At 46.9% G+C, this 27,133-nt stretch overlaps 1 long non-coding RNA gene across 1 annotated transcript; it reads left to right on the forward strand.

The window, feature by feature from the left end:
• The first annotated feature begins 2,198 nt into the window (after window positions 1-2,198).
• On the forward strand, window positions 2,199-26,736 carry LOC115032801 (uncharacterized). The gene is made up of 3 exons (XR_003838441.1): window positions 2,199-2,259; window positions 5,912-6,059; window positions 26,624-26,736. It is a non-coding gene; the product is annotated as an uncharacterized LOC115032801 (long non-coding RNA).
• Window positions 26,737-27,133: the final 397 nt, after the last annotated feature.

The following is a 27,133-nucleotide window of genomic DNA, read 5'->3' on the forward strand; positions in this document are numbered from 1 at the left end:
ATTTATATCACTGTTGAGACTGCTATAGATTATGGGGACTTTTGAAGTTGGACTAAATGTATTTTTTATTATACTATGTTTAGGTATGGCCCCCATAGACTCATATGTTTGAACAAACCTCTGGTGGTCAGAGAGTGGAATGTGATGGTTTGTATATGCTTAGCCCAGGGAGTGACAATATTTGGAGGTGTGGCCTTGGAGTAGATGTGACCTGGTTGGAGTAGGTGTGTCACTGTGGGCTTGGGCTTTAATACCTTAGTCCTAGCTGCCTGGAAGTGAGTATTCTGCTAGCAGCCTCCAGATGAAGATGTAGAACTCTCAGCTCCTCGTGCACCATGCCTGCCTGGATACTGCCATGCTCCTACCTTGATGACAATGGACTGAACCTCTGAACCTGTAAGCCAGCCTCCAATTAAATGCTTCCTTTTATAAAGTTGCCTTGGCTGTGGTGTCTCCTCACAGCATTAGAACAGTGCCTAAGACAGCTACATAGTGAGACCTTGTCTCAAAAAAAAAAAAAAAAAAAAAAAAAAAAAAAAAAAAAAAAACCAATCAACCAACCAAACAAACAAACAAAGAAAAAGTATCTTAGGCTCTACTGTCTGAGCTAGGTGGGGACCCATGTGTCCACTCTTTTAAAATATGGCGTCCCTATGGCTTTGTGGGGGCACCAGGTAAGGGTGTCTCTAAGCTACTCTTCCTACAGCAGATCTGTGTTCATGGAGGCTGGACTGAAGATGATGAGGCTGGAGCCCAGACCTCAGTCTCCAGAGTGAAACCTGCATGCGTCCATCCTGCTCCACAAACACGCTCCATTCTCATTTCCAGTTTGGAAACTACATTAATCCTATTGGTATCACCCTCTTCCCTGTCACAAACGTAAATCTTAATCGCCTTCCATTTTGCCCTCTTATCTAATTCTGATATTTAACCCATCACAAACTATTATTGATTCTATTTTCATGGGCTTTTTCCCCCAAATCTTTTTTGAAAATACTTTACTTTTCTGTACTTGTGTTTGTATGCGTGTATGCACTTGTGGGTCCAGAAGAGGGCAGCAGATCACCTAGAACAGTTAATAGGCCACTGTGAGCTGCCCAATCATGGGTGCTGAGACCTGAACTCAGGCCCTCCGCAAGAGCAAGCAAGCACTCTTAATGCCTGAGCCATCTCTCCAGCCTCCCCAATCGATTATCCTGATATTGTCTAGCGTACACATCTCTGCACCACTTAAGACTAGTTGAGATCTCTGTTACTTTTAGTACGTTTTTTTGTTTGTTTGTTTGTTTTGTTTTGTTTTTCAAGACAGGGTTCCTCTGTGTAGCCCTGGCTGTCCTGGAACTCACTCTGTAGACCAGGCTGGCCTCGAACTCAGAAATCTGTCTGCCTCTGCCTCCCGAGTGCTGGGATTAAAGGTGTATGCCACCACGCCCAGCTTAGTAAGTTTTATTTGTTTGTTTAGGGCTTTGTTGTTGTTTGTTTCTGTTTTATTTTAGCCAAGGTATCACAGGCAGTTACCTATGTATTCACTGTGTAGCTAAGGATGACCTTGAACTGCTAATGCGTTTACCTCTTGAGTACTGGGCTCACAGGTATGAGGCTAGTGCCATTCCCTAAACGCGGGCAGTCAGAACTATGCCCCTCAAACCCCAGCATCTTGCTAAGGCGCACACTGATTCCATGGGTTAGGCCACAGGCACATTTCTACTTGGCCCCCAGTGGAGGCTGCTGGATTTAGGTTTCCATTTCCTTTCTCCTTTACAGCTCTCTTTTTCCAGATCTGGGAGCCCAAGATTCTGACACTGAGAGATCCTGAGTCACATGGAGCCCTCACAGAGCTGAGGGCTCCAGACAGCAGGTCCTGGGTCTCTCTGTGCCCAAGTGCCATCCAGGAGAAGAGTCTGAGACCTGGCTCACTGAGCAGTCGAGGTACATCTCAGAGGTAGGGCCAGGTCTCTGGAAGTAACTAGGGGCTGCCTGCCTTGGTGCAAACCAGGCCCTTGCCTTTCAGGTTTGCAATTTTGGCACCTGCTCACTCCTTCCTGCCACTGCCACATGACTAAGCTTTGGCAACTCGTGAGCATGACAGGCTCCCACCTCCGTCTCCCTCCCACCTTCTCCCACCTCCACAAGAATTCTCTACCTTCTCACTCAGCCTAGTGCTGACAGCCATCATTTTCAAACTGCTCTTCCGGCCTCTCTTCCTCAAGTTCAGGTTCTTCTCTCTCTTTCCTACTGTGCTGGAGGGAGCAACTGAAAGTAAGGCAGACACCGAGCTTTGTGTGGTGTGTGTGTGTGTGTGTGTGTGTGTGTGTGTGTGTGTGTGTGTGTGTGTGGTGTATGTGGTGGTGTGCAGTGTGTTATGTGTATGTATGTATATGTGTATATGTTTGTGTGGTGTGTGTGTGTGTGGTGGTGTGTAGTATGCTCTGTGTGTGTGTGTGTGTGTCTGTCTGTCTGTCGTGTCCATCCCCATCACCAAGCTGAATGGATAACTTCCTGGAGAGACACCCATGATCCCCTGTATCTCTAACACCCATCCACTATTTCATTTGCACACTGTAAATATGTGCTGCCTGTCAAGGATTATGAATGCAGAATGGAGGAAACAGCTGAGAAGTACTGGTCCATCTCCCATTCCTCCTGGGACTTGTTTCTCCCAGCCTTCAGCCTCCCCAGGTATCCACAGACCTCACCAACTCCTGCTTCCATCAGACCCATGAGAGCAGTGGTCCTCAACCTTCCTAACGTTGCAACCCTTAATACAGCTTCTCATGTTGTGGTGACCCCAACCATTACATTATTGCTGCTGCTAGTTTATAATTGTAATTCTGCCACTGTTAGGAATTGGAATTGTAAGTATTGCTGTTTTCTGGTGGTCTTTGGCCTCTCTGGTGAAAAGATTGTTCCATCCCCAAAGGGGTTGCAACCCAGAGGCTGAAAACCACTGAATTAGACAACGGGTCAAAATAATTTATTCCCGTGACCAGTGACTAGAAGGATGTTGAGTGGAAACTGCAAGGAAACAGGTAAGATCAAAACTTGGAAGACATTCTTGCTGCTGTGGTCCATTCTAGAATCTTCACTTGTGTAGGGTGTGGGGCAGGGCAGGGGAGGCAGTAATGTACTTTAATCAGTCAACTGAATTAAATGTAATCTCATTCAGGAATACCCTCAAAGAAATACCCAGAATAATGTTTGACGTAGTGTCTGGGTATTCAATGGCCATTCAAACTGACATGTGAAATTAATCATTATAAGAGAGGTCTGGGGCTGGAGAGTTGGCTCAGTGGTTAGGACCACTGACTGCTCTTCCAGAGGTTCTGAGTTCAATTCCTAGCAACCACATGATGGCTCACAACCATCTGTAATGGGATCCGATGCTCTCTTCTGGTGTGTCTGAAGACAGAGACAGTGTACTCACATAAATAAATAAATAGTTTTTTTAAAAATAAGAGGTCTGGAGCAATTCCAGAGTCCAGGCAGAGAGAAGAAAAAAATGAATAGTGGCTTAAAATAGGTGGTGGTGGCGGTGTTAGTAGTATGTAAAAAATAGTCGAGGCCGGGCGTGGTGGCGCACGCCTTTAATCCCAGCACTCGGGAGGCAGAGGCAGGCGGATTTCTGAGTTCGAGGCCAGCCTGGTCTACAAAGTGAGTGCCAGGACAGCCAGGGCTACACAGAGAAACCCTGTCTCAAAAACCAAAAAAAAAAAAAAAAATAGTCGAATAAGAGTCAAATAAAGCCGGGGTGGTGGTGGCATACGCCTTTGATCCCAGCACTTGGGAGGCAGAGGCAGCGGATTTCTGAGTTCAAGGCCAGCCTGGTCTACAAAGTGAGTTCCAGGACAGCCAGAGCTACACAGAGAAACCCTGTCTCGAAACAAAACAAAACAAAACAAAACAAAAAAAGCCAAAACAAAAACAAACAAACAAAAAGTCAAATAAAAAACAGCCGGGCGTGGTGGCGCACGCCTTTAATCCCAGCACTCGGGAGGCAGAGGCAGGCGGATTTCTGAGTTCGAGGCCAGCCTGGTCTACAGAGTGAGTTCCAGGACAGCCAAGGCAACACAGAGAAACCCTGTCTCGAAAAAACCAAAAAAAAAAAAAAAAAAAAAAAAAAACATGAAGGAAGGAACACTGGAGCTGACCCTGGGGACAGGAAAAGAGAGAACATAAGGAGATAGAGCAAGACAGCGAGGCTGGCTATTGGCAGTGCTGCTCAGCTGGTAGGGTCTGCCTAGCTGGGCCAGGTGTGTGCTGAAGTCATGTGGTTTTCATAACAACCCCATGAAGAGAGTCTCATCGTATTCCCCTTTATGAGATGAATAAACTAAGCTTCAGAGAGATTCATAATGTCTCCGAGCATTTCTTCCCAGCTGGGAAGCCATGGGGAGAGATTTGAACCTCATGGGAGACAGGCAGACAATCCAGGGTTCTATCATAGAAAACCTCTCTCCCTCCCCTTCCCCCTTCCTCCCTCCTCCTTTTCTTCCTTCCTCTCCTCCCCTCTCCCTCCCTGCCTCCTCCTCCATCCTCCCTCACTCCCCTCTTCCTTCCTCTTTCCATGTGGGAGAATGTAAATATGTTTATGGCTGAGGAGGAGCTGCAGAAGATGAACAAGTAGCAGAGGAACAACAGTGAAGCCAAGACCTGGGTGGAGAATGGCATTTAGTGGAGGGACTGCAGAGATGCCAGGCAGTGCAAATCCACCCTTGACCTATCTTCCTCCTCTGAGGGTCATTGCTGGTTGCCTCCATAAGGATGGCTGCTGGGGACAGAGAGAACCTAGGGACTTCTCAGTTATTGCTGCGGTCAGTTGTGAGCCCCAGTTAAAGGGTCTTCTGTAATAATGGCCTCCTTGTTCAGGGGAGGGCTGCTCTGAAAATCCATGAGGCCAAATTCTGGTTCTGTTTGCAAGCCTGTAATGGTGGGTTTCTAGGCCACTCTTGGGGTTTCTACTGCCTGATAGCAGAACCAGTGGCGACCTGTTCTACTAGTGTAGGGGGTGAAGGTGCCTGGCTGGAGGCTCCCTGTGGCTCTTGGGGACAGCACAGTGTATTGCTAAGGATGCTACCCCCAATATTAAACATAAAAGCCCCACGGATTTTAGAACGGGGGTCCATGGGAACTCATCAGCCTGCAACTCTGTGATATCTCCAGACACTGTGCCTTGCGTTCGTCCTTTATCACACAGTCCCTTTACTAGAAACCGCCTGTGGTGCCGCTGATCTCCACCTGGGTCTCCAGCCAGCTCCAACTCTGAGGACTCCCAGCAGGCTGTGCACTCGTCACACTGGAAGAACCCAGAACCCATCCGGAGCAGCCTGGCTTACTGGCTGCAGGCAGCTTGTTCTCTGCCCTCTCCAAGGATCTGGGATTTATTTAGCCCGTTTCCGTGGCAGCACTGGTGGCAGCAGCAGCATCTGCTTCCCCACGAGTCTGAATGAATCACGGCCACCCACGCTAACCCTTGGCACAGCACAACCCTGCTGGGGACCACAGATAATAAGGCAGCGGGGAGACACTATGCACTTTCCACTGCCTCGTGGCTTTCTGCCCTGGGTCGGACCCCGTAAAGATAATGCACCGGGCAGAGCTCTAGGAAGGACTTACCTACCCAGAAGACTGGAAGGCTCTTCCAAGAGCCGTCAGATCTGCTTCTGCTAACTTCTGGGTGGCTTCTGGGTGGCCACTGCCAGCAGCACCATGGCTTAATGGCTGTAGGACTTTGGTCTCTGAGTCCTGAGCTCTTAACGTTCCCTCCCTACAGCTGCCATTGAACCCATATTGACCTCTGGGTTCTCTGGCTCTCAGTGCAGCCCTTCCTCTCTGAGCAGCAGCCTTTCAAACTGGTTTCTTTCTCAGATTCTCCTGTTGGAAATATACCTTTCCTTCATCCTTCTTGTTGCAGATTTCTGGTGGAAAAATGAGCTTCCCTGTCTCATCGGTGGCTAAAGGAAGCATAAGGCTAATCTCAGAGGTGTGCTTCCCCTTACCGTCTCAGCAGGCAAGCATCACCTTGGAGTTTGCTGGACTCCACATTCCCCACCAGACCCCAGGTAAATTACATTGGAAATTCTGGGGTGCTATGACAATCTGTAAGTATCTGGGGAGACTCAGAGGCATGGCAGAGTTTGTGGTCCAAAGAAAGAGTAGCACCTGTGCCTGGGGATCTGGTTCGTGCTTCTGCATGGGCTCCCAGTACGGCTGCAAATGTGTCCTGTGTGTGAGGCACACTGAGGGAAGGGGCTCGAGAAGTCAGAGATTCCATGTGTCCTGACTCTGGGCCCAAGAGTCCTCCAGTGTCTCGTCTCCAGATTACCGAAGTCACATGGAAAGGAACCAGTGTGGTTTTCTTATATGGGAAGGACAATATTTCTCCTGCTGTGGAAAGGGTCTTGGAAAAAGAAAACCTTCTTTGGGAGCGAACAATCTGGCCTTTGAGTCTTCCCCATGAGCTCTGCTGGAGGAAAAAGCCCTGGCAAGCCATGCACATTCCTCTTGCTAGCTCTCTTTTTGCCATTCACTCCTTACCCTATGCTAAGTCTAATAAATGGTCTCCACCTCAGAGATCTTACTCCAGGGGTGGGGGGCGGGGGTGGGGCAAATGATCCCTAAGTCTGAGTTTCTTAAGAGAACCAAGGTATATGCTCTAAACGCTTCCTACCCTAAGAGGATGTCTTCTGCCTCATGCAAGCCTTCTCTTTGTACACATAGTGGAGAGACACCATCTTAGCCTTCTCTTTGGACACATGATGGAGAGACACCATCTTAAGCTCCTTTTGTCCCAATAGCAGTAGGAGTCAGCCAAGGGCCTGGATGTGAACTCCAACACTTTTGCTTCCATCTTGTTGAACAGAATCAGTCTCAACCTTCTGACCTTCAGGGACCAGAAAATGCAGAGGAGAGAAGGATGGTGGTGGACTGTAAGGCTTTACCATGTAAAGGCCACGTGTAGTGTTTCCATGTTTACCACATGTAGTGTTAGCATGACTGGGTGGGTGTTATATACTTGTGTACATGCTCACGTGCCTTTTCTGCCTTATTACTTGATGTAAGAGCAATCACTGAACCTGGAACATGCCAATCCAGCTAGACTGTCTGGTCAGCAAGTCCCAGGGATCCCTTTGTCTGCCACCACCACCCCCACCCCCCTCGGTGCTGGAACTGCATGTACATTACACAATACTGGCTTTCTATTGTGGTGCTGAGGATCCACACTCAGGTCTTCATGCTTGTATGGCAAATACTTTACCAAGGGAGCCAATGGAGCTGAGGGAAGCCATCTTCTCAGTGCTTACACAATCTTTCTTAACACTTGCAGGATACTTAACGGTGAAGGAGCTCCGGCCATGGGATGGGGGTGGGGCATTCCCAGGGCAACTGACTTTATCCCATTCTAGAGTATACCATTAACACTACCCACCATGAACAGTACTCCCTGTCTTTTGTTTAAGCACATGCAGAGCAGATGTTTATGTATGTATATGTGTATGTATATTTTCAAGATGCCCCCTGCCACATTCCTGGAGTCTACACACTCAGTAAGTGACCAGTGAATGACTGAAAAGGAATAATTATTAACAATATCTCTACACACACACACACACACACACACACACACACACAAGTTCTCTGTCTTCAGGAAGTTTATCCTGTGCGGAGTTAGAAGTTATCCAAGTAGCTGGACAAAGAGGTTCACGCCCACAGTCCCAGCACTTGGGAGGTTGAAGCATATGTTCAAGGCCAGCTGGGCTCCAGAACGAAACTGTGTCTCAAAAACAAAACCAAACAAATATGTAAGTCATTATCTGAAATTTGGAAAATATGTCGTATCGAGCAACATGCAAATCAAGTAAAAACCCGGGCCCCAGAGGAGCCAAGGGATGGATGCTTCTGACTAAGCATGAGGCTGGGAGCCCTTGCTGTTTGTTTTTACACATGCAATGTGGGTCTCAAAAGGTCAGTGGTCTTTCCAACACAGGCGCAGTGAAGCAAGCTGCTGGGTCTCTGTTCCTGATGTTTTTCTCCTCCCGTGCTAATAACTAACAGAGCTGTGCATCTACAGTTTACAGTTTTCAGCTGCCTTCATGGGTATCACGTCTCTGTAAGCCTGGCCGCCTGCACCGCCTCCAGCACCCAGCCTCAGAATCCAGGTTCCCTTGCCTCTGGTGGAAGATGTGGGATGTGTTTTGTCGAGGGTGGAACATCCAGTTCTCCCTGCCAGGCCCTGCCTTCCAGCATTTTCTCACATCCACTCCCTACCTGTACGAGGGCTCCCTTTCTGGAAGGCATCTGCAAGACCATGGGAGGGTCTATCCAGTAGCAGTGGACCAGAAGAGGCAGAGGGCAGATGAGCCAGCACCTTCTTGCCCTGCAGGCAGAGACAGGCATCCTTACTTTCACTTGAGCTCGCAAGTGCAAACAGTTACATAAGCCTCCCACTGACTTCCAGAGCGCTTTTGAGCAGATTCCATCCCAAGTCCATTAGTTCTATGGGGCCCCCAAAGGCAGGGCAAAGTTGGGGTTTATCATGTGGAATCTCCACCATTTAGGCATTGGCACTCTCTGTCCTTTGTTCCCTCCTGATGTCTCCCTCCTCCCTCTCCCTCCTCCCCTCTCTCTCCTGCCTTCCTTCCCCTTCCCCAAGTTCTTCTCCACTAAGGTTGTACTCAGCTTCGGGCATCTCCTGAGAGCCAGTTCTGAACCAAGCCCACAAAGCCCGAGCCCTAGAAGCTTGCTTCATCCTGGTCTCTCCTGTCCTTGCTCTTGCACCGAACAACCGTCTTCCTTGGGCTCCTCTGTGCACCACGCAATGAGCTAAGAGTTTACTGAAATTCTTTAGTCTAACTTATTCATTCTCTCTTTCTCTTTCTCTCTCTCTCTCTCTCTCTCTCTCTCTCTCTCTCTCTCTCTCTCTCTCTCTCTCTCTCTCTCTCTCTCTCTCTCTCTCTCTCTCTCTCTCTCTCTCTCTCTCTCTCTCTCTCTCGTTTGCCCTGTTTTTGTTTTTCTGAGATAGGGTCTTGCTGTAGCCCAGGTCAGCCTCTCACTTTAGGGATTACCTCAGCCTCCCACCTTCTAAGTTTTTACACCTGGCACTATCATCCCATTATTACACTCTATCTACCTGATAGATAGTGTTATGTTCCACTCTGCCCTCTATATTATATGTCACATACTATATATATTTTCCCATATAAGGACATAGGGATCAAGAGGTATATAAATTGTTGGAGCCTGCACAGCTGGGAACAGCTTGCACAGTCAGTCGACCCGAATGCCCCCAGATAGCCGGCTGCCGACACCATTCCTCAACACGTAGCAGCTGACGTCTATTCTCAGTCTCAGTGCACAAAGAAAAGGAGCCTTTAACACAACGCCTTCCGCGCCACATTTTCCCCTTTGAGACTCCATGCTTTTTTCAAAATCGTAACGTAAAAATGATGCGTGCCTTTATGGTGTTCATATTTTAATTCATGAACACAGTGTGGGATAGCTAGTTGTTTAACATATGCATTGCTTCACACCCATTTCTTTGTGTTGTGAACACTTAAAATCCACTCTGCAATTTTCAAGTGTATAGACTGCTATTAACGCTGAGTTAAAAAATAACAAAAAAAAAAACAAAAAAAAAACAACTGAGTGACGGAGTGGGTAAGACCATGGTGTGTACATCTTGGGCTTCACTATTTTCTTGTTTCCTGGGAGTCTGGAAAACGATGTGATTTTTCGATCATTTCTCTAGTCCACAGAGTATGGAGAGCTTTTCTCCTTCTCCCGTAGAGGGTCTCAGGTCCATGCTGGCCTCGAACTCCCTGTTTGTTTCCTTTTCTCTCCCTCCACCTCCTGAGTGCTGGGATCATGGATGTCTACGAACACACCCAGTCAATTCAGTGGTGGGGATTGACCCCAAAGTGAGGCAAGCTCTCTACCCACAGAGCTCCATCCACAACCCTTGATCGATTTCATTTTGAGCAAAGGTCTCACCCTGTTACTTGAGTTGGCTTGGAACTCACTAGGTAGCCTGGGCTGGCCTTGAACTTGCAGCAATCATTGTACCTCAACCTCCTGGTGCCGAGGTTGTTGGTATGAATCACCACGCCCAGCTGAGAAACCTTTTCTGATATCCCTGTAATGCGATGAACTGCCTGTCCCCAAGGTTGTCCCCTAAGGGTTGAGCTCATGAGTTAGTGACAAAGGCGAAAAGCAGTATACAGTGTCAGCAAGTGGGATAGGGATCGACTGACTCTCACCCACGGCTTTTGATTTTGTTTTTGTTGTTTATTTATTTATTTATTTATTTATAACTGGATCGTAGTCATAGAAGCAACCAAAATAACATAATGCCTAGTGACAGAAACATTAAAGTTGAGCTGCAGAAATGTCTCCAGCTAAGAGCAGGCATACAAGCAAGCATACAAACACGCCTTTTTCCAAGACAAATTCTCCTCTCCTCCCCCACTGGTACATGCTTCCCAGCTCCCTCCCCACACACTTCCGCCTACAGGAATGACAACTACAGAACCATCAGCCTTTTGTATAACAGGAGCCTCCATCATGGCCCCGCTTGTCACCGGAGACCAGAGACCCAGTTGTTACCGCCTTGGTGGCTGTTTTCAGTGCCCCTCACTTTCTCTCACATCTCGGTGTGAGTCAACAGTATGCTCTTGACAGCACCTTTCCTCCACCATCGGATGCTTCTCCTCGGGATGGTGGAGGTGCTGCCCCTAGCCAGCATCCCAGTCTCGGTTCCATTTACACCCTGCTAGGTTAAAAGCCAAAGAATCAAAAGGAGTTGAGTAATTTTCTTCCTGGGATTTCACAGTTTCTTTCAGGGACTGCTTCAGTTTAGAGCAGGAGGGCTCCTCCCCAACCTTCCAGCTTCCTCCTCAGCCTCCGGAACTGACTCCACTGCTCACCACTTCACAGTGGGCCTTTTCCACCCGACACTTGGGATAGCCCTTAGGCCATTTCAGTAAAACCCCTCCAGTGCACACGCACACGGAGTCATTGTGCTACAGGCTGCATTTCGTTACCTCTGGGCTGCGCACTTAACTTCCTCTCCCAGACTCTAAAGTCTCAGAGAAGTTAGGGACAGGAGCATGCTCATATCTCTTGGCTCAGTACCTTTGCACTCAGAAACTAATATGCTCAAGTCTCATTCATAAATGAATCTTTCAACCACCCTTCTTATATTAAACATAAAGGCAATGATTTAAAGCACCATGAATCAAATAGCTAATCCCACTAGGATATAGTTTAAGGTGCATTGGCATGCCTTTGGGCGATTTTTGTCATTGTGTTGGCTAATCACAACTGTCAACTTGATGGAAATCACCTGGAAGAGCAGGCTCTGTGGGAGCTGCCTGGATTAGGTTGATGGAAACAAACCCTTTCTTCTTTAAATTGCTTTTATCAAGGTTTATTTTATCCTTTTAATTTTCTATGTCTGGGTGCTTTGCCTGCCTATAATATGTGAACCATATACATGCCGGGGGGCCTGTGGAGGCCAGAAGAGGGCATCAGATCCCCTGGACCTGGGGGTTAGAGATGACTGTGAGCCACCATATGGATGTAGGGAATCAAACCCTGGTCCCTTGCAAGAGCAACCAGTGCTCTTGACCACTGAGCCATCTCTCCAGCCCTGTGTCAGGGTATTTAATCAAAACAGCGGGGAAAGTAAAAGCGTAGTAAGCCTTGATGTGGATAGAGCTCAGCAGAACTAATTACTTCTTTGCATATAGCACAAGCGACGGCTAAGAGTCCAGTTTCTAAATATGTGTTCTATCTGGAGAAAGGCCCTGTCTTCTCAACCAAAAATCACTTAACCCTTTGATGGACTGGAGAGGTCTCTCAGATCAAAGCAGAACAGGACAAAATCATCTAACATTGTGAAGACATACTGCAAATGGTCAGTGAATGTTCAGTCAGTCTGACATATGACAAGGCTCAGAAACAACTGTAATATGAAAGCCCTCTTCACCCGCCACCACTCAGGCCTGACCCAGAAAGCTGAAGTCAAGGTCTTCAGTGGTGAGGATGCACAGGATGGGAGTAGAGGAAGGTCCTGCCAGGTGGCAGGCCTGACAGATGTGACTGGGGGTGGAACAACCCTAAGGGTGCATGAAGAAAACCAATAAAGTTCAGTGTGGATCCCCAAATCCGGGGCCCAGGGGGCGGGGGAGTTCTTGTTGCAAATAGACTCTATTCATGGCAGACAGAGCCTCCAGTGAGACGTCCTCAGATAGTCCCAGTAGTGAGGACAGTCTCTTCTGGAGGAACACACAGACAAAAGCATCGAAATCCCAACCACCACCCTCTGAACCCAGAGAGTGATAGCTACTTCTGCATCACTGTGAGCTAAAACGTGACAACGCAACCTGAAGGGAGGAGGGGCTTATTTCAGTTCAGAGTTTCAGATCTGTCCGTCAGTTATCTTGGAGAAGGTATGATGGACCCAGCTCTTCGTGCCACAGTGTCAAGAAACCAAGAAGGAGACAGGAAGGGGGTCATGGGCTCCTTCCTTCTTCCTTGTTCCTCCCTTCCTTGTTCCTTTTTTGTTCCTTTCCTTCCAGCCTGGTCAGTAAACAAGAAACAAAATATCTGCCTGCGAGTCCCAACAGCCAGTGTACTGGGCTCTCTGCTCTCTCTCCTCTCCCTCGCTCACTAGTGTCTGGTAAAGGGGTGGGGTTTCTATGAATGCCCTGAGCTACCTTTGTGCTGTTTTTAGGCTTTCTATTCTATAGACCAGAAAAAAAAAATTGCTGAAATTAGGAGACATTTGAATGCTCCTCCTCAAGCCCAGAAAAGCTCTCTGCTGTTGCTATGTTTAAGAGCCCGGCATCGAGCTGTTTGGGCTTATGTCTTGCTGTTATGTAATAAATATGTTTTTCAGCTTTGGAAATCTGAGTACCTCTTGCAAGGATGAAAATGGTGGTCTCACAATGCTGTGCACCCCGGGGACACTTGAAAGAGGGTGGGAGAAGACAACAGAGTGCCTTGGGAGTATTCAAAGAGGGATGTGTGCAGAGGCGATATGAATGACTACTGAATTCCCAAAGAAACAGCAGAGGGGAGAAGAGAAGGGAGAAGAAGGGAGGGATGCTATGTATGCACTGGTGCCAGGGAATGCGTCATCAGAAACCACACTAAAGCTGCCGCAGAAGTCAAAGAGACACAGGAGAGGTGGACTGGTCTATTGGAGAAAGGAGGTTTTATTAGCTCCTTCTATTATATAACAATTTACCCTAGTCCCAGCTGCTTAAAATAGCGTGCATTTATTATCAGGCAGTTGTGCGGTTCAGAAGTGTGGCTTGAATGTATGTCCCCATAGGCTCCTTACCCCCCTCCTGGGAAGTAAGGTTGGTCAGGAAGGTTGTAGAGCTTCACGGAGGAAGTGGCTCATTCCAGGTAGGCCACGAGACCTGATAGCCCAGCCCCATTTCCTGTTCTCTCTCCACCCTTAAGTGTGGATTCAGGGTGACCAGACAGCCTCTTGCACTTGCTAATGTGCCCTCCTCATATACAGCCACGACCCTACCCCCTGCACGCTTTCCCCCTCCAGGAAAGGTGTCCCTATAAAACTATAAACCAAAATCCATCCTTTCTTTCTTAAGATGCCTTTGTCAGGGTATTTATCAAAGAATCAAGAGCTGAAGATGGGCAGCGTAGCCAGTTCTCTGCTTGGTTAGGATCTCACGAAGTAAGAGTTCACGTCCCCACTCCTACACCATTACCAGCAGAATATGGTTGCCCTTGGTCACAGGACCAAGGTTCAGTGTCCTTGCTGGATGTTGCTCAATTAATTACAATTCCTTACCTTGTGGCTCTCTTGCATGGTAGAGGCAGGGGTATCAGAAGTTCAAGGCTTAGCTATATATACTGAGTTGGAGGCCAACCTGGGCTACATGATGCTCAGGTCACATTCTTCCGACCTGTAATCAGGGTCCCCGAGTTCTACTCCTTGATTTTCAGGTTGCTGATTATGAGAGCAGTTCTGTAACTAGTAGTCAGGTCTGGGCTCCAGGTGTGCCTCCAGGATTTTGGCCTCTTATTGAAATAAGGCTCCCACAGATTTGCAGAAGTAACAAGAGAACTTTATTCAAAGCAAAGAGCTTGGACAGATCAGATCCACTGTTGAGAGTGACAATAGGCCACAAGAGGAAAGGTACTCAAGGGCCCCCAGTTATTGTCTGGATCTTCTTTTTATTATTATGGGAGTTTGAAAAAGAATAGACCCCATAGGCTCGTACATTTGAATCTTTGGTCCTCAGTTGGTGGAACTATTTGGGAAGGATTGGGAGATGTGGCCTTGTTGAAGGAGATGGGCCACTTGGGGTAGGCTTTGAGGTTTCAAAAGGCCACACTAGGTGCCCCCCCCCCTCACCAGGTCCCTCCTCCCCCCTACCAGGTCTCCCCCTCCCCCCACCAGGTCTTCCCCCCTCCTACTCCCCCCACCAGGTCTCCCCACCCCCCCCCTCTCCCTACCAGGTCTCCCCTCCCCCTGCCTGCTTCCTGTGGATCATGATGTAAAGCCCTTAGCTACTGCTCCAGCACCATACCTGCCTGCCAGCTGCCATGAGCCCCACACCATGATAGTCATAGATTAGCCCTCTGAAACTGTAAGCAAGCTCCCATTTAAATATTTTCTTTTATAACTTGCCTTGGTCATGGTGTCTTATCACATAAAAAAACTCTATAAAAAAGGAGGGATTTGGTTACTGGTGGTATGGTTTCAGTGTCTGCCTATTTTGATAGGCAGATTCTGTTATATAACCATTTTTCTATTCTGTGGATCCCAAGGTGGGGCAGTCTCTGGATGGCCTTTCTTTCAGTCTCTGTTCCATTTTTTTGTTTGTTTGTTTTTGTTTTTGTTTTTCGAGACAGGGTTTCTCTGTGTAGCCCTGGTTATCCTGGAACTCACTCTGTAGACCAGGCTGGCCTCGAACTCAGAAATCTGCCTGCCTCTGCCTCCCGAGTGCTGGGATTAAAGGTGTGCGCCACCACCACCCAGCTCTCTGTTCCATTATTTGTCCCTGCGTTTTCTTTAGACAGGGACAATTCTGGGTTAAAAATTTTTAGATGGGTAGGTGGCCCCATCCCTCCACCAGGGGGCCGTGCTTATCTACTGGAGGTGGTCTCTTCAGGTCCCATTTCCCCTCGTTAGGTGTTTGGCTAATGTCATCCCTGTTGGGTCCTGGGAACCTCTTGCTTCCCTGGCGTCTGGGACTTTTTAGTGGCTACCCCCAGTTCCCCACCCGCACTGCTACATATTTCTATTCATTTTCCTGACTTCTTTTCTGTCTCTTCGCATACCTGATCTTGCGCCCCCCCCCCCCTTTCCCTCTCACGTCCCTCCCTCCCTCTGCCTCCCATGATTATTTTGCTCACCCTTCTAAGTAGGATTGAAGCATCCTCACTTTGGTCTTCCTTCTTGTTAGGCTTCATATGGTCTGTGAGTTGTACCATGGGTATTCCAAGTTTTTTGGGGGGCTAATATCCACTTATCACTCTCAGTGAGAACATACCACTTGTGTGCTTTTTATCTCACTCAATATGATATTTTCTAGTTCCATCCATTTGCCTGCAAAATTCATGAAGTCATCATTTTTATTAGCTGAGTAGTACTCCATTGTGTAAATGTACCACATTGTCTGTATCCATTCCTCTGCTGAGGGACATCTGGGTTGTTTCCAGCTTCTGGCTATTATAAATAAGGCAGTTATGAACATAGCAGAGCATGTATCCTTGTTATATGTTGTTGGAGCATCCTTTGGGTATATGCCCAGGAGAGGTATAGCTGGGTCCTCAGATAGTACTATTTCCAATTCTCTGAGGAACCTCCAGATTGATTTCCAGAGTGGTTGTACCAGCTTGCAATCTCACCAGCAATGGAGGAGTTCCTCTTTTCCCACATCCTTGCCAGCTTCTGCTATCACCTGAGTTTTTCATCTTAGCCATTCTGACTGGTGTGAGGTGGAATCTCAGGGTTGTTTTGATTTGCATTTCCCTGATGACTGAAGATGTTGAACATTTCTTTAGGTGCTTCTCGGCCATTTGAGATTCCTCTGCTGAGAATTCTTTGTTTAGCTCTGTACCTCATTTTTAAATTGGGTTATTTGGTTTTCTGGGGGAAAGGTCTTAGACCAGGTATTGGGGCGGGAGAGGGAGCTCACCTGTGAGTCTGGAGTCAATTATCTCTGGGTGGGTTGGGGGTGGGGGGCTGGATGACAGGATCTGCTCCCCCAGGTTACACATTTTAATAAATGAAAATGCAAATTACACTCCACTGTCTTCAACCATGACTGGCATCTTCATAAGAGCACAAGATGTCCCCTAGGAAGGGCAGTGGACTGTAACTGGAAAGTTGAACAGTCCTTTTTTGGCATGCGATCATTTCAAACTCTAAAGCCTGATATGACATTATAAAAATAATGTTGATGTTAATATAAACCAAACACTACTTTTTAGGGAGTCATAATTCTGGTGATACCATCTCTGTCTTCTCTGCCACATCATCGGAATGTCTATGCAGCTTTCTGCATTCCATGGGGAAGCCATATGTACTGGGTATATCCTGTGTGTGTGTGTGTGTGTGTGTGTGTGTGTGTGTGTGTTTTAGTAGGATATGTGTGTGGTATATACATCTGTGTATGTGTAGTGTATTTATGTGTGTGTGTGTGTGGTATATGTGTGTGGTGTGTGCATGTGTGTATATATGGGGGGTTAGTAATATATGTGTGTGGTGTATGCACATGTGTATGTATGGGGGTTAGTAGTATATGTGTGTGCATGTGTGTGTATGTGTAGTGTATGTGTAGTATATGTATGTGTATGTGTAGTGTATATGTGTGTGTAATATATGTGTATGGTATGTGCATGTGTATATGTATTGTAGCATTAGTAATATATGTGTATGGTGTATACACATGTGTATGTATAGGGGGTCAGCAGTATATTGTGTAATGTGTGCAGTATGCATGTGTATATGTATGGGGGTTAGTAATATTTGTATGCTATGTACATGTGTATATGTATAAGGGGGATTAGTAGTATACGTGTAGGGGCAGAGAGGGAAGCCAGGCATCCTGCTTTGTTACTTTTGGTCCCTTTGGGACAGATTCTCTCATTGAATCTGGAGCACTCCTCCTGTCTCTGCCTCCATGGTGCTGGCATTACAGGAGTGTGCATACTCAGCCACATGGCTTTTAAATGGGCACTGAGGATTTGAACTCAGGTTTTCATGCTTACACAGCAAACACCCACTGAGCCACCTCCCTGCTCCTCACCACCAGTCTCTCTCCTTATTCGCTAGTTTAGCATCGTTGGGCCACTCGTTGAAAGAAACCCAAGAATTCATTTATACCTGACTTCCTTTCATACAGGAGCGTGGAGGTACGCACTAGCACTCCAGAATCACCCTTCTCTGATAAGAAGCCCTTGGTTCTATTCTGAGTGTCCCCAGCATCTTGCTTATGGGAAGCCACATGTGTAGTTGCAGGGTGGCGCTGGCTTCCACTGGCCACCACGCATACATAGGCAGTAAAGGTTTTTTTGCCAAGATGAGGTTTTGAGAATTAACCAAAATTAACCAATCCAATGAGAGACAAGTTAACCAATCAGATGAGAGAGAAGTTAACCAATCAGATGTAGGCATGCAAATGAGGTGGTAAGCATAACCCAAGCACAACCAATCCAGGTGTGAGACACGCCTCTCCTAGGCCTATATAAGCAGCACCAGTTCTGGGCTTGGGGTCTCTTTGCCTCTGCAATCAAGCTCTCCCAATAAACGTGTGCAGAAGGATCCTGTTGCAGCGTCGTTCTTGCTGGCAAGTCATGCGCAAGACTTGCTGGTTATTAGCTCAAAGGCCCAGGCTGAAGCAGAGCCTAGGAAAGACCACCCCAAAGGCTCCTTGCTAACACCTTTCAGAATCTTCTAGTGAAATCTCTTCCACTCACCTCTTGCCCCAAGTGAACAGAGCCCTGGATGTACTGCTGTAAGGGCCCAGGATTAGACAAAAAACGGACTCAAATAGTATGTAAACCCAAAAACTGTTTTATTTTACAGAAGTCCAGCATGCTGGGGTCCTTCCCCCCCCCCCCAATTACCAAGATAGAGAGACACCCAAGTGAGCTTGCAGGCCTGATTTAAAGCACATTAGGGAATTCTGGAGTAGGTGACCTCTATGTTAATCTGCTGGATCCATCTCTAAGGGCATTCCATTACCAGGGTGTGGGGGCTGGAAACTTGCTGGGAAGGTCTGGAAACTGTTACTGGGGAAGTAGCTGACAAGTCTAGAAACTGCTGCTGACCCATCATTGTCCTTGCCTCAGGCCAGGTGGCAGGGCTGCTTCTGAGGTCTGGACTTGCCTGGAATTGCCCAGTTCTTGAAGACAGAAATTTAGGCCTCGTCTCCTTAACTGCTAATTTGAAGCCTGTCATGGAATCAGCCTAGCCTTCTCACTGTCATGTTCAGATTGGGCTCTTCAGTAACAGAGAACCAACCTAAGTTAGATCCCTAGGTTCTTTTCTGTTTTCTGAGTGCTTAATCAGGGGAAATGCTAATAAGCTGATAGTAGATGGTGTGACCAGTCCCCTGTCTCAGCTACAGGAGGGATTGATTGGGTGAGGTGGGCCCCCCAGGGCGGGGGTGGGGGGGTAGGTGTTGCCAGAGCCTAACTTCTGGGATTCTTTCCTTAACTGCAGACCTCCTGTGAAGCTTTCCTCTCCCTTTCCCCAGCCTCCAGCAAATCAGACCTTTGTTCCCATTTCCAGGAGGGAGTAGATGTGGGAAGGACTGGAGGGATTGTCAAGCATAGCTAACCTAAGTCAGATCTCCAGGCCACCGCTGAAAGGCAGCTCTGCCATGTCCTCTATGTCCTTAATGTAAGCGAGAAGCTGGGTCTTAGCGTCCTGTTCTGAAGGTTACTGCTCTGACTCAGGGCTTAGTCATCCCTTTTCTGTGCCTCTCTGCCCGTTGTTCCACTCTGGTGCCATTATTTACCTGACCCTTGAGTAAGAGGTGACAGCCAGGGCCAGAGCAAACAGCTGGAAACTGTACCCCCTGGGGAACTGGCAGACCTGACAAGGTCAGTTCATTCCTTTCAACCTTTGACCAGCTGAAAAAGTGGAGATCACTATAGCTGGCTTGAAGGTTGTTTTGTTTTGGCTGGGTGAACTGGATATGCTTAGAACCCCCACCGACTCACCCTACCCCATCCTATCCCCATCTCCTCATGCTCCCAGCCCCCCTGCTACTGTTGTCTCTGTCCACTGTGGTTCTGGGTAGCTGTTACTACCTGTCTCCTGATTTATCAGGCTAAGAATAAGAGGGCAGGATTGCATCTTCTTGCAGCTGGTAATTACAATGTTGGACAGAGAGGAAGGGCTCTCTCTGTTCAGAAGCATTGAGCAGATTTGAGCAAGGGCCAGAGTCACCACAGTGTGAGAGCCTTATGTGTCTTGAGTCAGTGGTTCTTATATATATATTTTCTGTTGAGGATATATCTAAAGGGGCCGGCATCATGAAACAAGAATCAATAATAATTGTGACTTAATTCCCCTTGCTGGAGAAGCATGCCTTACCTTGTGGGCAAAAATAACCACTGTGGGCCCACCACCTATTGGGAAGTCCTCCAACACTGGGGTAGGGTGGGGAAAGTTTTCTATCCTGATCTCCCACCATCGTCATACAAACATAAGTTCTGTGTGTAACTCATCACCAGGCTTCTTGGTTATTGGCTGGACTGCACATCTCATGTATCACAGAATTCAGGTTGTAACTACAGTCTGCTGGCCTGCAGCTCTCAGACAGGCCCTTCAGCTTTGCCCTGGAACCCAGGCTCTGCAGTCTCAACTCATCAACAGTCCCGATTGTCACTGACATGTAGTAACTGATCAACAGTCCTGATTGTCACTGACATGTAGTAACTGATAATTTTGCTAAGTCATTTTTTTTCTAATTAACTTAGAAGTAACTCGCAAGCATGTGCATGTTGCAAATGTACATACTGTAGAGAAACGCGTGAAAACAAACCTGTAATGTTTCTCTTTCTTTGTATCAGTCAGGGTAGCACACACTGTGATATGGCAACAAGCAGCTCCAAATCTTAGTGACTTTTTGATAACAACTGTTCAACTGTTTATTGCTTCAACACACTACCTTTCAGTCTCCTTATGCCCTTGGGTATGGATATATACACATATATGCATGTAGTGTGTGTATGTATGTGTGTGTCTAGATATACATATGACTCTAGCTCCTTGTGTACATTATTCATACTGTTCTGTGATGGCTTATAGTGCCTTAGAAAGTGTTTACTGGCATGTATAAGTCTCCCCAACTCTTTCTAACAACTCCATGGCATTTCAATATATTTAAATTCTGGAAATCTGTATCCGTCGGGTTTTTCTAAGGAACAAAACTGATAGAATTAATTAATTAATTAATTAATTCATACCCATATATTATTTAAGGGATTTATTAGAGAGGCTACAAGATGTGGTCTGAGGACCAACAATGTCTGTCTCCTGACAGAAAGTACGGAGATCTGGTTGTTGTTCAGTCTAGGAGAAAGGATTTCTCAGCTGTCCTGATCTGGTGCTGGAGTCCCCGGGAAGCTCTAGAGAGCTGGCGGTTTATAGTCCACATTGGAATCCTGAAGAGGTAGATTCTAACTCCAGGGAAGGAACGGCTCAGGGACAGGAGAGATGAATTTGCCAGTAAGAGTGAGGGCAGGCAGTCAAAAGCAGATGCTCCCTTCTTCCTTTATGTGGGCAGCCATCAGTGGGTGTGGCCCAGATTTAGGGTGGGTCTTCCCACTCAAATGATCCAACCGGGAAGAATCCTTCATAGCCCAACTGCTTCGGTTTTGGTTCATTTCAGGTGTAGTCAAGTTGGCAACCAAGATTAGCCATCACAAAACCTTACATAGAATACCATTTGTAGCCGGGCATGTTGGCGCACGCCTTTAATCCTAGCACTCGGGAGGCCGAGACAGGCAGATTTCTGAGTTCGAGGCTAGCCTGGTCTACAAAGTGAGTTCCAGGAAAGCCAAGGCTATACAGAGAAACCCTGTCTCGAAAAACCAGAAAGAAAAAAAAAGGAATACCATGTGTATGTATATGTATAATTTTCCTTTTTTATAATTAGTTAATAATGTATTTATTACGTGCATGTGTGTGTGTGTGTGCCTGAGTCTATGCACCATGTTCATGCAGTTCTAGTAGAGGCCAGAAGAGGGCGTCAGATCCCCTGGAACTGGAGGTACAGAGGGTTGAGAGCATCTAAATGAGATGTGCTGAGAATCCAGCCACAGTCTTCTGGAAGAGCAGCAAGTGCTCTGAACTAAGCCATTTCTCCACCAACTATTGGTTTATAATTTTTGAAAATCAATTGTTTGCTTTCTTTTTCACTCCTCTTTCAACCGATCATCTTATCCTTTCCGTGTTTTGCCTTTTTTTCCCAGTCATGAAATGATTTTATAAATTTTCCTTCTTTTTGCTTTATTTTGTTTTTTGAAACAGGGTCTCACTCTGTATCCACAGCTCGCCTTGAACTCACAGAGATTCTATTGCCTCTGCCTCCCAAATGCTGGGATTAAAGGTGTGTACTACCATTCCTGGCCCCATTTTATTTTACATATTTCTTTTTTTTTTTTTTTTTTTGGTTTTTCGAGACAGGGTTTCTCTGTGTAGCCCTGGCTGTCCTGGAACTCACTCTGTAGACCAGGCTGGCCTCGAACTCAGAAATCCACCTGCCTCTGCCTCCCGAGTGCTGGGATTAAAGGCGTGCGCCACCAACGCCCGGCTACGTATTTCTTAATAGCAGTTTTTTGCAGCTGTAGCTGTGAATGCATCCCAGTTACATCAGAAAGCCATCCACCTGACTGGACGCTCAGTGACAGCAAGAAGCCCCTTTCCTTCAGCTGACTCTGGCGACCAATTCCCTAAAACAGAATCAGATGTTCACAGATGTAACTAGGTAGGAGGACTAGGACCTCGTCCCTGATCACCAGTTTGTGCCGGTCTTCAGCCACGTTGCACATGTGCCGCCTCTCGCTGCCTGCAGCATCCAGATACACAACACCTCGGTGCACTCAGAGTTGTTGGAAACATCTGCCTGAGGAAAGTAAGTGGAAGAGCCCTTCCCCCTCCCTCTCATACATACTTCTCTGACTTAAAATGTTGCATCAAGTTTGAGAGCAGACAAAGTCTATATAAACTTTGCTCCCCACGTTCCCGTTCCTGTCCCCGCCCCCGCCAAAGTTAGTGGCACCGCAGAGAAAGCTTATATCTGTGTAGAAGCAAACGCCTGCTGTGTAAAGCTCTCCTGGAGGTGCTGTGTGGCGTGAAGGCGTTCCTCTCTTTGAGTCGAGTCTAGCCACCTTGTTTTAATTTTAATCATGACATCTTTTTAATTTTTTTTCATGTTTAAATTTCATGTGTACGGGTATTTTGACCTCATGTATAAGCTGTGTACCACGTGCATGCAGTGCCTGTGGAAGCCAGAAGAGGGCGTCAGGTTCCCTTGGGCTTGAGTCACAGATGGTTGTGATCCACCAGGAGAGTGCTGGGAACCAAACCCAGATCCTCTGCAAAAACAGCAAGTGGCTTTAATCACCAAGGAGCCATCTCTGCATCCCTCACGGCATCTTTTCGATGAATAATTTGCCAGTTCATATAGCCACATCTGTCAATTATTTTATTTAAAATTTCTAGATTAGTGGTCTTTCCTTACCTATTCCATGATCATTTAAAAATTCTTCCATATATATTAAAGTTAGTTTCCGTGCTAATTTATAAATTAGTTTTGCTCTGGTCTTAGCTCTTTAAGCATTAGAATGCATGCTTAGGTAAACTATGAGGTGTGGAGCATCCGTCTTTACTCTGTACCTGAATGGGCATCAACACCAGCCAGCCGTTGACCTTCCCATAATTCCTCTAACTGGTTAGAAATACAATGTTTCTTAGACTGTAATGTATAATAGAGTAGCTGAGACTGGGTCCTTTCTTTCTTTCTTTCTTTCTTTCTTTCTTTCTTTCTTTTTTTCTCTCTTCCTCTCTTTCTTTCTTAAAAATTTATTTATTTATTTTATATGAGTACACTGTAGCTGTGTTCCAAACACACCTGTTGCTGTAGTTGATCAATCTGCTCCAATCTCCCTGCTGGCTGTGGTGTGCATTCCTCATTTCCCACCCCAATGTTCTGGATTCTTGAATGAAAGACACACACACACACACACACACACACACACACACGTGCGCGCTTAAGTGTGCACAGCCCTATATTTAATATGCCATTCCCAAACTTCCACATTGCTAACTCCTCCCATCTGACACTCCTGAGTTTTTACTTACTAAAATCTATATTCTCTCTTTGCTACTCTAGACCCAGTGGAGCAGGAGAGCCCCAGGGCCATCTTCCCTGGCTCTTGCATGATAGGGCTGCTCTCTCTTCTGTAGCTTTCAAGCCTGGATCTTATTCCTTTCTCAGCATGGCGATTCTGCTTCTTCCTCGGCCCACAAATCCTGAAGTCCTACCTCTGTCTTTCTGCCCAGCCATTGGCCACCAGCAACTTTATTTACCAATCAGAACCAGCTGAGGGCAAGGACCCTCAGTGTCTCACATGCGGGACTATTGTGCAATTTTGGTAATCTAAATAACATAATTCAAGCAATAAACCAAATCCACAACACACACCAGAGAGGGCATCAGAGCCGAGTCCAGATCCACCATGTGGTGGCTGGGAATTGAACTCAGGACCCCTGGAAGAGCAGTTGGTGCTCTTAACCACTGAGCCATCTCTCCAGCCTGAGACCAGGTTCTTTATAGAACAGAAAGTAATTTCAGAATTCTAGAAGGTGATAGTCTTAAGATCAAGGTACCTTTGTACAGTATCTTTACATGGCAGAAAGAGGAAGGGTGACCCTTTTACATGAGAATGGCCCCTTAAGACAGCCCTGTGGTGGTTAATCTAATTGTCAGCTTGACCAGACAGAGACTTCTGGCTTGATTGTGAGAGGGTTTCTACAATGTGTTAACTAGGGTTGGAAAGATGGCTCAGTGGTTCAGAATGCTCACAGCTCTTCTGATCTAACCTGAGTTTGAATCCCAGCACCCATGCCAGGCTGCTTATAATCACCTATAACTTCAGCTCCAGGCTATCTAATCCTCTCTCCTGGTGTCTGGGGGACCCACACACAGGTGGCATACAGACAGATACTTATATGATTTAGCCGCTCCTCCCCCAACCATTGTTATTGGGTTAACCAGGCTGGGTATCCAGGCCAAATAAAAACAAACCAAGTAAGAGGCTAGAGAGAGGGCTCTGTGGTGAAGAGCCCTGGCTGCTCTTGCAGAGGACCCAGGTTCAGTTCCCAGCATTCCATGGTGGCTCACAACAGTCTCGGGTTCCAGGGGATCTGAGGTCCTCTGTGAGCAACACACACACACAGAGGCAAAATACTAATATGCATAAAATATAAAAATAAATATGTATATTTTAAGTGTGCTAAGTACCTCTTCAAGTGAGCATTCACCTCTCTCTCTCTCTCTCTCTCTCTCTCTCTCTCTCTCTCTCTCTCTCTCTCTCTCTCTCTCTCTCTCCTTCCTAACTATATACATTATGACTGGCTGTCCACTGCTGTGCCTTCCTCACCGTGATAAGCCTTCAATCTGTGCGCCAAGATCAGCTTTCCTTCCTAATGACGCTTTCTCTGGTGTTTTGTCCAGCAAGAAGACAAGTGACTGATGCAGGCCCCTTTCTATAATGCACTAACTTATGCATGACAGTGTCTCTCCTGTGAGCTAAGCTCCAATCGAGGTCCTTCCAGTGCTGTCACGGTAGGGATCCTATTTCCAGTACATAAATTCTCAGAGTCACATCCAAACCACGGCACCATGTAAATTAACTTCTGCAGGCCATAAAAATGTGTGCTTTGTGTCTTAGGGCATCAAGTTTTATGGTGGTGCCATAGACGTGCCAGCCTTAGGCATCAGATCAATGGCTGGTGTCATGCATGGACACTGCCTTCTCTGCTCACTGTGGTTATTTGTACAGAGGTAAAAATGTTCTTTGTAACAAACCGTTCTGATACTAAGACATGCCTTTCAAACAATCAGAGTCCCAAAATAAGAGAATTATTAACGATTTGAAGAGGTCATTTAAATGTCTGGCTGTCCGCTCTGTTTTACTTCATGCCTTTTTAGGTTTGGGGGTGCTTAAGCAATCCAGGGTTCAGTGGTTTTGCAAGTCCCCTGGAGCATTCAGCTTGTGATGTGATTGGAGTCTTCTGGTTTGCCTGCCACGGGCACCACTGTGGCCTTGTGCACTCTGCTTTTGTCTCCTGCTCATCAGCTGTTCTTCACTTCCTCTCCGCACCCCTTCTCATGCTCAGAAACACTGGTGCCATAACAAGCTAGGCACACAAGTTTGCAGACACTGGACTGGGCGTGGGAGGGAGGGAGGCCCAAATGGTGGCTGCAGGGACTTGGGCAATGTGGTCTTAAAGTCAAATAGATTGCTCCCAAAGGTAAAAGAGCAGAGTACAGCAGGAAATGAGATTAGCTGATGATATTGGAGGTCTCTTCTCCTCTCCCCTCCCCTCTCTGCTCTCTAGTCCCCAAGTTGTCTCCAGCTTCATCAGTGTCTTCAAGGAAAACTTCATAGCAATATAAAACTAGATGGACCCCCGAGCAGCTGAGCAGACACTGCACTGTGGGAACAGTCAGGAGAGGTACAGGGGTGCCGTGCAGGAGACGGTGGCTGCCAGTCTGGGCCAGGGGTCTCTTCCCTGGATGCTGGTCTCCATCCATGAAGCAGCCATCTTCCCACTGTGTTACAGGACCTTATCCCAGAAAATGCTGCTGTTGGAGCCTAGCCCCCCTTCCCCCATTCTCAGGTCAAAGTCTTCCTACACAGCCCCCTCTGGGAACCAGAAGACAACACCGCCTCTGTGGGGAGAAAGAGGTGTCTCCATCCAATCTCACCCAGGGCCAATGGGTGGGGCTTTGTTTTCCCCCCGCCCACTTTGTTCTTTGCACCTGACAAAGTTTGGGTACCACATCATCTATCTGTGCTTGTTTCCTTGTAAAAATCCTTTTGTAGTTTCATGCCTAACCTTCCCTACTCTCCACTAGGTCCAATGTAAAAGCCAGGATTAGTTTGTGCTTCCCCAAATTCCTGCAGTGTCTCCAATTCATGTTTGCGGTGGTTTATTGGCAGATCAGGAAGGCTGAGGCTCTACCTGTCAGCCAGCCTCCCTAGCATCCTGGGCCAACACTTTTAGTAGGGCCTGGGGCTTTGAGCCTTCTTCCTTAGACCCCTCTGAGAAATACAATAAGAAGTGGGAATTTCAATCCTTATGTAGATCAGGCTACTGGTCCCTTTCCCAAGCTGATTGGCTGGCCTGCGATCTCACAATGGGGTTATTGTTCATGGAGGGTCCAGGTGAGAGGCACAATCCGTCACTGCTGGGGCTCAGTCCAACTGAACCTCGAATCCCAATGACAGTGAGACAATGACATCACCAGAGAGTCCATACAAAGAGCCCACTATTCTTCCGTGTTCTCTAAGGAGAATTGCCTTTTAAGTTCTTTTTTTTTCTTTTTTGCTGCGTTAGGCGTATAATGTCATTATCCAGCCTCTCCTCAATTCAGTTCAAGGGCACAGATGATTTGTAGACGTTCTCTCAAGTGAAAGCAGAAGCTGAAGCCTGGCTTGCTGAGGGGAAGAGAACAACTCAATTTGGAAGAAGAGCTGATTTCCCAGGTAATTGAAGGTTATATTGACCTCGCTCCCCCGTGGGTCTAGTTTCTGCATCTCTTACACAGATTCCCAGTGACAACCTCTCTCCTTATCATTGTTAATATCCACAGAGCATTGCACTGAGGATTTATTGGTTTAAAAAAAAGGCGCTGATTTCTCAAAATAGCAAAGGGCTGTCTTCACGTCTCATGTAAGACCGTGATCCAGTGAATTTTAGTCTGCACAACGTGAAGACAGGGGTAAGGAATGTGAACTGTGGGGTAGCTATTATCATACTTGTTTACATGGAGAGAGGTTTCTGTGGATCAGGCAGTAGACTGGGCTCTTGGCATGAATTAGCTCATTTCATCCTTTACAGCAAACA

Source organism: Mus caroli, unplaced genomic scaffold (genome assembly GCF_978045245.1).
Source record: "Mus caroli unplaced genomic scaffold, Mus_caroli_1 scaffold_14, whole genome shotgun sequence".
NCBI classification, from domain to species: domain Eukaryota; kingdom Metazoa; phylum Chordata; class Mammalia; order Rodentia; family Muridae; genus Mus; species Mus caroli.